We start from the raw sequence: 13,663 nt of genomic DNA on the forward strand, positions 1-13,663 counted from the left end.
TGTGTCTGGATGATGTGCAAAGAACTAGCCCATGAGTGAATTCAAATACTGGTTTGTTGAGTGATGCAAAAAAATCATTAAGGCTGACTGCTTGTCTAACCTGGTTGATCAGTTCTCCCAAAGAGTTGAAAACATGGAACACAGAATAAAAACACATTTTTCCCCCCTCAGGGTGGTGGGGTTTCCTCTACATTTAGTGCTTTATATGGAATAATCTTTTGCATCTGGAATTCTTGAGATTGGGAGGAATTTTCTGGTTGGGAGGAGTGAGGTTCGAGGCTTCCACAAGTGAAGTAGGTGCTGTTTTCAAGTTTATTTCCATTCACTTAACACTTACCTTCCTGGCCTGGGATAAAGGTAGATCAGTGGTGATTGTTAAACAAACATTAGCACAACTGCAGCATATGTTAACACTACCGCAGTTTAATGATGAATGAGTAATCAGCACTGCAGATATGGGCGCAGGGTGCCCTGTGCCAGCACACTGGCAGACAACCCCTCAAATCACTGCGGTGTATGGAGGGATTGCTGGTTCGGCTGACTTCTTGATTATCTGAGGTTTATAGATAATGTTGGACCGTGGATATCCAGATTTGGGAGGTTAATATGTATTTGTGAAATACAGATTGTCATCAGTTTTTTGCCCCATATTTATTTAATAGAATATGGGAGGATTGGTGAAGACTACCTTGTTCAAGCAGATACCGTGTATTTTTTTAGACTCCTCCATTATATGCTGTCTTAAAGCATTACGGTGGCTGTATTTTCCTAGTCTCTTTTTCACGTCGGTATTGAAAAAATCAGCAGGTTTTTTGTTTGTTTGTTTGTTTTTGGGCTGCATCGGGTGTTAGTTGCAATACACGGTGGGGCGGGGGAGCTTTGTTGCGGCATGCGGTATCTTTTGTTGCACCGCAGGCTCTTCCTTGTGGTGCGTGGGCTTCTCTCTAGTTGTGGTGTGCGGGTTTTTTCTCTCTAGTTGTGGCGCATGGGTTCCAGAGGGCATAGGCTCTGTAGTTTGCGGCACGAGGACTCTCTCGTTGAGACGTGCAAGCTCAGTAGTTGTGGCTCGCGGGCTTAGTTGCCCCTCGGCATGTGGGATCTTAGTTCCCCGATGTCCAGCGATTGAACCTGTGTCCCCTGCATTGGAAGGCAGATTCTTTACCACTGGACCACTAGGAAGGTCCCCCCCAGAGCAGTTTTCTTGATAACGATTATGCCTTTAGCACAAACCCAGTTCCCCAGATAACAACTGTGTCTGTGTCAAGGGTACCAACCTTGTAAGCCGACCTTTTTAAGAATAGCAGTCAGACTTACCTGGTGGCACAGTGGTTAAGAATCCACCTGCCAGGGCGGGAGACACGGGTTCGAGCCCTGGTCTGGGAAGATCCCACATGCTGCGGAGCTACTAAGCCCGAGTGCCACAACTACTCAGCCTGTGCTCTAGAGCCCGCAAGCCACAGCTACTGAGCCCATGTGCCACAACTACTGAACCCCGTGTACAGCAACAAAGACCCAACACAGCCATAAATAAATAAACAAACAAATTTATTTGTTTGTTTATTTATTTTAAAAAAAGAATAGCAGTCAGTCTCAGACCTGCTCTGTTAACTTTTTCCTACATGCTGTTAGGAAATCCTGGTAGTTTTCAGTGAATGGAAGTGACTTGCCCTCGATCATTACGCTAATCAAGCAGAAGAACTGAGTCTGAGACTCCCAGCAATCACCACCTTTTTTTCATTGCTGCACATACCATGCTTCTGGATTATGGGTCATTCCTTTTCATATTGTTGAATGCATTCACTATTTGTCACTTGTAGCAGAAGAGCAGCCTGCCGGTGGTAAATTGATGCACCCAGTGGGGGAGCCAGGAAGTATTGATGTTTCTGCCAGTTTAGCGTCAACACTTGCTGGTTTCCTCTCTGGAGCATCACAGAGTTCGTGGATTTTCATTTTTTCTGACTTTGGTGCTTTCTTCACTGCCCCCACTCCTCCTTGTTCCATCCAATTACCCATAGTCCCAACACTCACTTACATCATTAATTCATCCCATTCTATACATGGCTAGTTGTTAGCTCATAGGCAGCTGATTTTAAAAATCCTTTTGGGTAACATAATTCCAAAGAGCGGGCATACTGAAGAGTATTTAGTTAAGGATGATTATATAGGAAAAGTTGCCAAAAGGAAAACAAAGTTCTTGGGCTAATGAATGAATTTTATGGAAATATTTATAAATACTGTTTTACTGCAGGATTGTTCTTTGAGTTCCGTGGTCATGGAAAACCCCAGAGATATCTCTCTGGTTATTCTTAAGTTTCAGCCTTTTTTTGAAAACTCTTATCAGAAAGGAAAATTAATAATTCTTTTATGTTTTTGGACAAAGAATAAATCAGGAAATCATACTGGAAGATGCAGTAATCCTTCAGATCAACGGGGAGCAGAAGCCAGGAGGGAACTGTCACAAATAAGTAACAACTGGGTAGAGCAGATTATGTAAGTTACACCTGTTGTGTAAGCAGTTGGGGATGTTCTTTAAGCTTCACAATTAATGTCGTTTGCAGTAATATGGATTAAGGGATCTATAATATAGTGCACAATTTACTTTGGCTTCTTTTCTGAAAACATCCATATGAATCAAAAGCTTCTTTTGAACACTCCTGCCCTGCTTGGTTGCTATAGAGGTATGTAAGGCACAGCCTTGCTCTCCAGTAGCTTTCAGTCTATTAGAGACAGAAGACCACACACAGGAACAACCTCCTCACAAGGCAGTAGGTCATCACTGCTATCTTCTTGAAGGCACACACAGTAAGTGCCGCAGGCATTCAGATGAGGGCACCAAATCTCTGGAAGCAGTGGGTGGAGGAGGAGGGATTTGTAGAGGAGGTAGCATGTGAATGAGGTGGTAGGGAACCCAAGGAATTGAATTTCATGGGATTCTAGGGATGGCAACCTCATTACAGGAGGAGGCATTTACCTGAGCAATCCTGCCGAGTTATTGCTTATGGCACTTAGAGCAGGGGAACCGTCAATTTAGAGGACTTAGGTTCCAACTCTAAATGTAGCAGAGAGACAGAAACCTTAATCTTCAATGGCTTATGTTTGCCGTGGTGAAATTTAGACTTATAGAAAGGGAGCAATGAAAGCAGACGTAAGGTGGCTTTCATTTCCACAGTAATAGCTATAGGAATCTCCCAGTCTACACTCTTTTCTGAAATCCATAATTCCAGTGGTGGTGGTCCTCAGTCTTCTGATTTCGATACAGGAACTGGGATGGAATAAACATTTGGGGTAATATTTCATGACCCTGTTTCATGTAATATCATATGACTGTTTATTTAGTTGTCCTGCTTACATAATAAGTGCACACTTTCAGAAACTTTTACCAAATGGGGACAATGCGGTAGTTTATTATCTTGAATACTGGTGGTCATTGTAAAAAGCCAGGGATCAGGCCTTTGTCCAGGAGCACATTCTGTATAGTAACATTACTGTTTCACTGTCACTAAACAACATGGCTCTTAATAGACATTCAGACTTGACCTTCATTGTGACTTACCAGAACATGAATTGCGTCTTATTCCCACATAACCAATTCATCACCACAAGCTGTTGATGCCACTTTGCTTTATCATCATGACTGCCACTCTAGTGCAAGTCATCAGCACCCCTTCTCTTTCATATTTGTTCCTCCTCCAGTCTTCCGTCTTTGAATAAATGGCACCATCCTCTACCCAGTAGCTCAAGCTAGAAACCTAGCAGTCATCCTTAATAGCCCCTTTCCCTTTATCTCCTACATCGAATCTCAACAAATCCAATAGGTTCTGTTTCTGAAAGAGCTCTCAAATCCATCCACTTCTCTGCTTTCCCTACCACCATCCAAGTCCAAGCTACCACTATCACTTATCCGGACCATTGCAATAGATGATCTCATCTACTCCTGCATGCTCCAGTCCATCCTCCACACAGCATCAGAGGGATCTTTTACAGATTCATATCTGAAAGCCTTCAGTGACTTTCCAGTACACTCTGGATAAAGACCTGACCAGTATCAGCTTGCACTCTTCCTCACTTTTTTTTCTTTCACTTTTTAAGATTGAGATATAATTCACATGACAAAAAATTTGCCATTTTAAAGTTTACAGGTAAGTGATTTTTAGTATATTCATTATGTTGTGCAACCATCACCACAGTCTAATTCCAGGATATTTGCATCACCCCAAAAAGAAACGTTGTACCTATTAGCTGTTAGTCCCAATCCCTCTCCTCAGCCCCTGGCAACCACCAATCTGCAGATCTATGGATTTGCCTATTCTGGGCCTTTCATGTAAATCGACTCTATATGCAATATGTGCTCTTTTGTGATTGACTTATTTTCATTTAGCATGTTTTCAGGGTTTATCCGTGTCATAGCATGTGTTAGTACTTCATTCCTTTTTATGACTCTGTAAAAGTCTATATGTCTTTATGCCATTTATGCCAGTACTGTGCTGTTTTGATTACCATAGTTTTGTAATAAGTTGAAGTCAGAAAGTATGAGGCCTCCAACTTTGTTCTTTTTCAAGATTGTTTTGGCTATCCAGGATCCCTTGAGATTCTTTGTGGATTTTAGGATGGATAGTTTCTGTTACTGCAAAAAGTCTTCCTCACTTTTTACCTTACATCTGCCAAAGGACCTTTGTATATACTATTTCCCTTGTCTGGTAAACTTCTCTGTTTTAGTCAGTTGCCTGAAATCTTACTCATCTCTCACGGCTCGGCTTAATTATCACTTCCCCAAGGAAGCTATCCTGTATCCTTCCCTCAGACAATGGCAGGTTCCCAGGTTCTCATAGCACTGTGAACCTTTCTTTTATATTCTTTATCACAGTTGACTTTACATTGGCATATTATATTTTTTTGCTACTTACATAGTATCAAGCTTTCCCCTATGTAGTAAATTCCATGAAGGTAAGAACCATTTTTGCTTATTGCTTATCGCTAATGCTTCAGTGCCTGACATGTAGTATATGCTCAATAAATATTTGCTGAATGAATGAAATTTGATTCCTATCTGTATTTTTAATCTTATTTCCCATTTATAATCATAGAGTTTGAGAGCTTGACTGAGAGATCAAATTGTCCAGTCTTTAGACATAACTGTTGTGTTCAGTTAAAAACAAATCTCTACTCATATTTTAGAAATGAAGTCATTTCCTCTAGCATGCTGTGTTTTGCATATATACAATATATTTTTCATTATATTTTAAGTATTTAATGGTCTCTGATGTACTTAATGAATAACTTTATATTTATGAGCATCACTGTTGTACACACATTTACAACATTGACTTTCTTGAAGTTTGCTATTATACTTTAAAAGTACTCACTTCGGGAATTCCCTGGTGGTCCAATGGTTAGGACTCAACGCTTTCACTGCCAGGGCCCAGGTTCAATCCCTAGTCAGGGAACTAAGATCCCGCAAGCCCTGCGCCGTGGCCAAAATAATAATAATAATAATAATAAATACAATAAAAATACTTCACTATAAATAAGAAATGACGTATTTACTGATTAAAGTGTTTCATTTTGTAAGTCTTGATAACTTTTTGGTCTAGCTATTTTACAAATACTTGTTTTTTTAAATTTAAAAAATGGTTATATAGAGGTGTAAGTACTTTTAATGTTACTCTTTTTGTGAGTTTACTGCAGTTTTGCTGGGTACCAGATAGTCAGAAATGATAGTGGTAAGGGTCTCATTTAAGCCCTTAATACATGAAGATGGAAATAATCTTTTTATTTTATATGGATCAAAATTCAAAATGGGTTTTCTTTTTTATCTTTTTTTTTTCATTTTACCTTCAGTGTAAGCATTTGTGTTCTGTTAGGCTGTGTACAAAAATAACTATTCCATTCAGTGCCTTGAATTACTGATCTGTGACTCCATTGATATTCTGTAGGTTTATGGAATTGTTTTAGTTGTAAATTGTCTTTGCCTTCTTACCATTATAATAACAGCTAAAACCAGAGTAGTAAATTCCTGACACTGTTTTAAGTGCTTTATAAGCATTAATTCATTATATACATTTGCTTATTGTATTAGTCAGGGTTCTCCAGAGAAACAACCAACAGGGTCTTTGTGTGTGTGTAAATACCTATATATTTATTATTTTAATATTATTTACATGTAGGGATTTCCCTGGTGGTGCAGTGGTTAAGAATCCGCCTGCCAATGCAGGGTACACGGGTTCGAGCCCTGGTCCAGGAAGATCCCACATGCCGGGAGCAACTAAGCCCGTGCGCCACAACTACTAATGGTTAATATTATTTATTTATTTTTATTTATGTATTTTTAAATTTATTTAATTTATTTATTTTTGGCTGTATTGGGTCTTTGTTGCTGCACGTGGGCTTTCTCTAGTTGCAGCGAGCTTGGGCTACTCTTCATAGCGGTGCGCAGGCTTCTCGTTGTGGTGGCTTCTCTTGTTGCGGAGCAGGGCTCTAGGCACGCAGGCTTCAGTAGTGGTGGCACACTCGCTCAGTAGTTGTGGCTCGCGGGCTCTAGAGCTCAGGCTCAGTAGTTGTGGTACACAGGCTTAGTTGCTCCACGGCATGTGGGATCTTCCCAGACCAGGGCTTGAACCCGTGTTCTCAACCACTGTACCACCAGGGAAGCCCGGTTAATACTATTTACATGTAAATGTTAAAATAAATTTCTTCATATATATGTATGTATACACATATTTACACACACACACACATACATACACATATAAAGAAACTTACAAGGAATTGGCTTACAAGGTTTACAGGGAGTTGGCTCACGTGATTATGGAGGCTGAGAAGTCCCAAGACCTGGAGTCAGCAAGCTGGAGACCAGGAGACCAGTGGTGAAGTTCCAGTCTGAGTGGGAAGGCCAGAGAACCTGGAGAGCTGATGGTGTAAGTTCCAGTCCAAAGGCTAGCGTTAGGCTTGATACCCAGGAGGAGCCAGTGCTTCAGTTCAAGTCCCAAGGCCAGTTAAACCAGTGTCCCAGCTTAAAGGCCATTAGGCAGGAGGAGTTGCCTCTTACTCCGAGGAAGGTCAGCCTTTCTTTCTTCCTTCCTTTCTTTCTTCCTTCCTTCCTTTCTTTCTTCCTTCCTTCCTTTTTTGTCTGCGTTGGGTCCCCGTTGCTGCGCACGGGCTTTCTCTAGTTGCGTCGAGCAGGGGCTACTCTTTGTTGCAGTGCACAGGCTTCTCATTGCAGTGGCTTCTCTTGTTGCAGAGCACGGGTTCTAGGCACGTGGGCTCTAGAGCATAGGCTCAGTAGTTGTGGCACACGGGCTTAGTTGCTTCACGGCATGTGGGATCTTCCCAGAGCAGGGATCGAACCTGTGTCCCATGCGTTGGCAGGCAGATTCTTAACCACCTCACCACCGGGGAAGTCTCGGTCTTTTTGTTTTATTTAGGCCTTCAAATGGTTGAATGAGGTCCACTCACATTATGGAGGGCAATTTGCTTTACTCTGTTTACCAATTCAGATGTTAATCTCATCCAGGAATACCCTCACAGACAAACCCAGAATATCTGACCAAATATCTGGGCAGTATGTGGCACAGTCAAGATGACACATAAAATTAACCATCACACTTATGTCCTAGGATCATGTGAAGATGAATGAACAAGTCTAAACTGTGTATAGACCAGGAATGGAAGATTTTACCATAAATAACTGTAGTCTACTAGCCTTACCATCTGTAAAATGAAGGGTTTTGACTGCTACATGGTCTGTAAGGCTCATTGAAGTCCTAGAACTGGTAAAAGATCTTAGAGACCTTTTAGTTGTCCAGCCTCTTCATTTTACAGCTGAAGAAATTACAGAAAGAGGGCAAATGGCTTGTCCAAGATTATTCAGTGAATGGGAGTTCAGAAATAGGAATTCCAGGCTCAGCTCTGTAACGTTATGTCCTCAGTTTCCTCTTTGAACTGCGAGGGCTCCTGGGTCATCAATATTTAAGTTCTCTCCCAGCTTTATAATTTCATATAAGTGTTTAGGCTTCATAGTCTAGCAGTGGAATTTTTTGACTATTTTCTTTTCTTTTTTTAATTAATTCTTATTGGAGTATAGTTGATATTTGACTATTTTCTATTGGGTTGTTTATCTCTGTTACTCGTTGGGTATTCATCTCTCTCTCTCTCTTTTTTTTTTTTTTTTTTTGTAAGGAGGGAGGAAGGGAAGGAGGTCTCCATCTCTTGGTTGCTCATTTGACTATATTCTGCCCCAAATTTCATTTCTTCTTTAACAGTAATGAGTGTGAACTAAATTGTCTGTACTTTGGATGGAAATAACGACAGACTTTCATGGGCTTTTAAAAGTGGTTGTACTTTTCGTTTTACACTGACCTGAGTGATTGGGGGATCAAATGCAGATGCATGCCTTTGTTAGTACTATGTTCTAGAAATGAACTTAACTCTGATTATATTAACCTCTTAGCTAACAGCTCTAATGGAGGAGAGCATTTTTGGTGGTACTGAAATATGATGGGCAGGCTTCCTGGGGAGCAGCACCACTGTCTTTGCCAGTGGCCACCTGACGTTAATTCCCAAAGACACTTACTCATCTCTACTCCTGAACACCGTTAGCTGCACAATGGTAGATAGAGAGGCAGCACTTGGATTGGCTGAGTCACAGCTGCTAGGCCACAGTAGGGGCAATAAGAAGACAATTCATATGTACATATTTGAGAACCAGTTTGATGAAAAGTGTCAGTAGAATATATATCCGTGTTTTGAAATGTGAAGCAGTGTAATTAAAATATTGTGCAAATTTAGACATACTAATCAAACATACTAATGAAGGCAGTTTAATCAAAATGAAATCAAACCAAAAGACATACTAATGGATTTATAGAATCCATGTTTGGAATTAATATTTTACATAGTCATGAAATTCATGTTGCATCAACAAATGTCTCTTTTGTTCCTAATATATACCTAGCATTGTGGAAGTTTTTTGAGGTATGGGACTGGAAACTTCTCTGTTATGGTGCCTCCACTAACCAGCACTGTAACCTTAGGAAAATCACTTCGTTTTTAAATACATTGTCTTTTACAAATGTAATATTCAGTGCATATAGAAGAACATGTTAAATATATGCATAATAATAAAATGACCACTCACGTACCTGCACCCCAACTTCAGAATTAGACCATTACCAATATAATTCTACCTGTGTGCTCCTGTCTTATCTCATCCCCCTGCCTCCCCCCAACCCTGTAACTATTAACCTTATTTCTGTGACTCATTCTGTTGCTTTAAAAATAATTTTAGCACATATATATGCAAATGTATATAATATATTAGTTTTCTTGAGCTTATAGAAATAGTATACTGTTTTTTTTCTTACTCAACATTAAATTGCTATGATTCTTCATAAGGTTTTATGTAGCTATAGTTGATTCATTGTCACTGCTGAATAATATTTTACTTTGGGAATATACTAGAATTTACCCATTCTTCTGTCAATGGACCTATAGGTTATTTGCAGGTTTTTTTTTTTTTTCTGTTTGACCAGAAAATGTGTCTTTTAGTGTATATTTATAAAAGGGGTTCCCCCCCAGTGCGTGTAGGATACACATATACATATACAAACACACACTCAGGCATATGTATAGGAAAACAAATACACATAATAACTCTTGAAATGTGCAACTTTACAAGAAGAGATTAAATTGTTCTCCAAAGTGGTTTTACCAATATGCACTCCCACTAGCAATGTATGAGTTCCCATTGCTTCATATACTTGCCCTTGATATTGACTTCTTACATTTTGTTGGTTCTCTGATTACTAATGAGGTTAAACATCTTTGCATACGTTTATGGGCCATTTATGTTTCCCCTCTGAAATACTTGTTCATGTATTTTAACTGTTTTCTGTTGGTTTATCTTTCTCATACTGATTTATAATTATGAGTCCTTTTCATATTCAGGAGATTAATCCTTTGTTGGTTATATTTTTTGCAAATAACTTAATTTGTGGCTTCACATATATTTATATATGTCTTTTGATAAAGAAGTTCTTAACTTTAATGTAGTCAAAGTTTTTGGTTTCTTTCTTTATGGTTACTGCTTTATGTGTCTTGATTAAGCAATCCTTCCCTATGCCAAAGTTGGAAAAGTAGTCTCCTTATTATTTTTTCTAAAAGTTTTAAAATTTGGCAAATTATTTTTTCAGCCTCATTTTTCAGAACTTTAAAATGCAGTTGAATTGGGTGTTCTGTAACAACCTTTTATTCTTTGACGCTGTGACCTGAAGAAGACAGGGTATGTGTGTATATTTTCAGAGATTGCAGTGTTCTTTTAGTAATCTCTCCTACTGTGAGGTTTTATATTCTCTCCTACTTTACTTCTCTTTCTCTCATTTCCCCAGCCTCTTCCTTCCTGTTTTCTTCAGAAAATAACCAGTTGAATCCTGCAACATCCTAGTTTCTGTGTTGAAGCAGCACTTTTTAATTGAAATTTATTGAGATAATGCAGTTGTAAGAAATAATAGAGATCCTGTGTACCCTTTACCCAGTTCATGGTAACATCTTGCAACACTGTAGTATAATGTCACAACCAGGGTACTGACATTGATAACATCCACTGATCTTATTTAGATTTCTCCAGGTATACTTGTACTCATTTGTGTGTGTGTGTGTGTGTATTTATTTCTATGCAGTTTTATCCCATGTGTATGTTTGTATATCCACCACCACAGATAAATACTGAAGGAAACAGCATTTTTTATAAACAGCATTTTTAAAAGTCTGAATTACTGAATACCTCCAGAGTGTTCTGGAGTACCCAGTTTGGCTGGTGCCCTCACAGTTCTAGAGGGCCACCTCAGGTTACATAATCCAGAAGCAAATTGATGAACTGAAACCTTGACCTTAGGGATGAAAGAATCTTTGATCTTTGGGTTTGAGGTCCTGGGAGGCCAGTTGGCATGCCCCCAAAACATAATCATCATTTATTTTGAATTGTATATGCCCATATGAACCTGCATTTGAGACATCCTTGTAAAAGTTGCCCTTGCTCCATCATACAAATAGGAGTCATTCAAATTCCACCAGGTCGTTAGCAACTAAAAACTCAGTGGAAAGGAGGAATGGTAATCCTTCTAGGAAAACAATTAAAAGCATGCCGAAATATGCATTGGTTTATATCCCCATAAGTAGAAGCTTACATTATTGTCAGGCTGGTAGTCAAGGACATATGAAGACTACATTTATGGGAGAGCTACATATGCTTTAACTCATGTCTACTTCAAAATATTTAAAAATAAACACTCAGCACCTTTGACCTCTTATGACCGGCCAGGCACTATGCTAAGCAAAGAGGATAGTGTAGTAAATAAAAACAGAAGTGGTTCGTGTCCTTATGGAACTTATAATCTAATTTACAGTTTAAAAATAAGGCAACAGGGACTTACCTGGTGGCGCAGTGGTTAAGAATCCACCTGCCAATGCAGGGGACATGGGTTTGATCCCTGGTCTGGGAAGATCCCACATGCTGTGGAGCAACTAAGCCCATGCGCCACAACTACTGATCCTGTGCTCTAGAGTCCATGAGCCACAACTACTGAAGCCCACGTGCCTAGAGCCCATGCTCTGCAACAAGAGAAGCCTCTGCTACCTGCAACTAGAGAAAGCCCACGCACAGCAACGAAGACCCAAAGCAGCCCAAAAAATAAATAAATAAAAATTTAAAAAGAAAATAAGGCAACAAATATTATAATTACTCACTTTCATAAGTTTTGAATAAAATGAATTAGAAACAGAGATAGCAGAAATAAGGTCTGCTTTTGATAGGGTAGCCAGCAAGCTCTGTCAGAGGAGATGGCATATAAGCAGATAACTGAAGGAAGGAGGGGCTGCTTCTGCAGAGGGTTTTGGGAGTAGATAGTGGAATCAGCTTGTTCAAAGGCCCTGAGTTGGGCAAGAGCCAGGCACGTTGGGAAACTGAAAAGGAGGCTAGTGGGGCTGAAGGGCACACTCTGGAGGAGGGGGAAGATGGCAACGAATGGAGTATAGGAACTTCTGGGGCGCTGTCTTAGGAGCAATTTGGATCTTGTAATCTGCACTTCTTGAAGCCATGAAGGTGGTTTGAAGATGTGGAAGTGATAATAATGAAGTTGTCTATTTCATCAATTCACAAATATTAGGTATCGTACCCTGTGTCAGGCACTTCTACTTGCTAGGGATGCACTGGTGAGCAAAACAGACTAATATCTCTGCCCCCATGGACCTTACATTTTAATGGGGGAGGGTATTGTTAGGGTAAAGGATAAGCTGAGAGCTCCAAAATACGATGGCCAGAAAAAGGTAGATCTTTGTCTTTCTGGCCTGTAATAGCCCAGGGCAAGGAGGCAGCTTCTATTCCATGAGATCACCTAGTGTCCCAGGCTAGTGGGGCAGTTCTGCCTTCCTCAGCATTTGGTTTTCAAGTTCCAGCCAGCTAGAGGGAAAGAGGGGTCCAGGGCAAGCTTCTTTAGGAAAATGACCAGGAAGTTTCACACATCACTATTACACATATACCTTTGGTGAGATCTTAGTCACGTGGTCCTCCCTAGTCATAAGGGAGATAGAAAAATGCAGTTTCTAGCTGGAAAGCCAGGTGCTCAGGAAGAAAGGAATAACAGATTTGGGGGGACAACCAGTAGACAGGGAGACAGACAACGAACAAGATAAATAATTGTAGTATCTTGTATGCTAGTGATGAGTGGTAAAGGGAAAAGAAAGCAGGGAAGGAAGATAGGAAGTATCAGGTGGTAGCGGTTGCAGTTTTTCAATGGAGCAACAAAGGAAGGCCTCATTGGCAAGGTGCCATTTCAATAAAGCTCTGAATGAAGTGTGTGAGCAAGAAATACCATTCTGAGTTGTTCTGAGGTTACCATAACCCAGGGTAGGCTTTTACATGCCTAAATCTTAGACCTTATCTGAAAGTATTCAGGTTAGTGGAAAAGACACCACTATACTACAGTTTCATTTAGAGCAAGCAATACAAGAAAGCCTTAAACAATGAATTGGTGAATTACCATGCTAGGACCTGGACTGAGGCATCTGTCTGAGAGATTTTTTTCTTGGCTCTTAGATAGACGGTAAACTTAGCTCCCTAAGAAAGGAGGGACTAAGATCCCTCTGCAACACTCAGTTCAGAGTGTGTTGCACATACTTGTTTTCTAGGGTTTGGGGGGTGGTAGGGTGATTTTTTTTCTAAGTGTAGGAATTATTGATGATTTGAGTCTGCTGTAGAACTCTGGTTAATTTCAGTCAGCCATTGTCAGTGCAGTTTTAAGGATGTGGTGACATAAAAATAATGGAAGTGTTTTCATGTTCACGCTTGGTCATCCAAAATCTTGCTTAGTTGCCCTTCCAGTTAGAGAAAGCAGTAGTTTCCAACACTTCATTATTTTCTTTAATTATATTCGAGTGCTGCTTTAAGTTATATGTCAATGTAAAATACATAATAAGCACCTTTTCCTACTTCTGCATCACTTTTTTTTTTAATGACAACCCGTTTGGTTAATGAGACAAAAACATTTTCTGCCTGTTTTTACTCTAATGCCCTTCCCACCTACAACACCCCTAGATGTGGGTAGATAGATTGTCTCGGGTTTATTTCTATGTTAGTAATCATTATCTTTCATTAGAGAACTTACAGTTTAGG

At 39.9% G+C, this 13,663-nt stretch overlaps 1 protein-coding gene across 1 annotated transcript in view; it reads left to right on the top strand.

Annotated features, from left to right (window-relative positions):
• Window positions 1–13,663, top strand: part of ATP11C (ATPase phospholipid transporting 11C (ATP11C blood group)) — a 167,422-nt gene that overhangs the window by 7,455 nt on the left and 146,304 nt on the right. The window lies entirely within an intron of this gene.

The sequence above is a fragment of the Mesoplodon bidens genome (genome assembly GCF_964165515.1).
Source record: "Mesoplodon bidens genome assembly, chromosome: X".
Lineage (NCBI taxonomy): Eukaryota > Metazoa > Chordata > Mammalia > Artiodactyla > Ziphiidae > Mesoplodon > Mesoplodon bidens.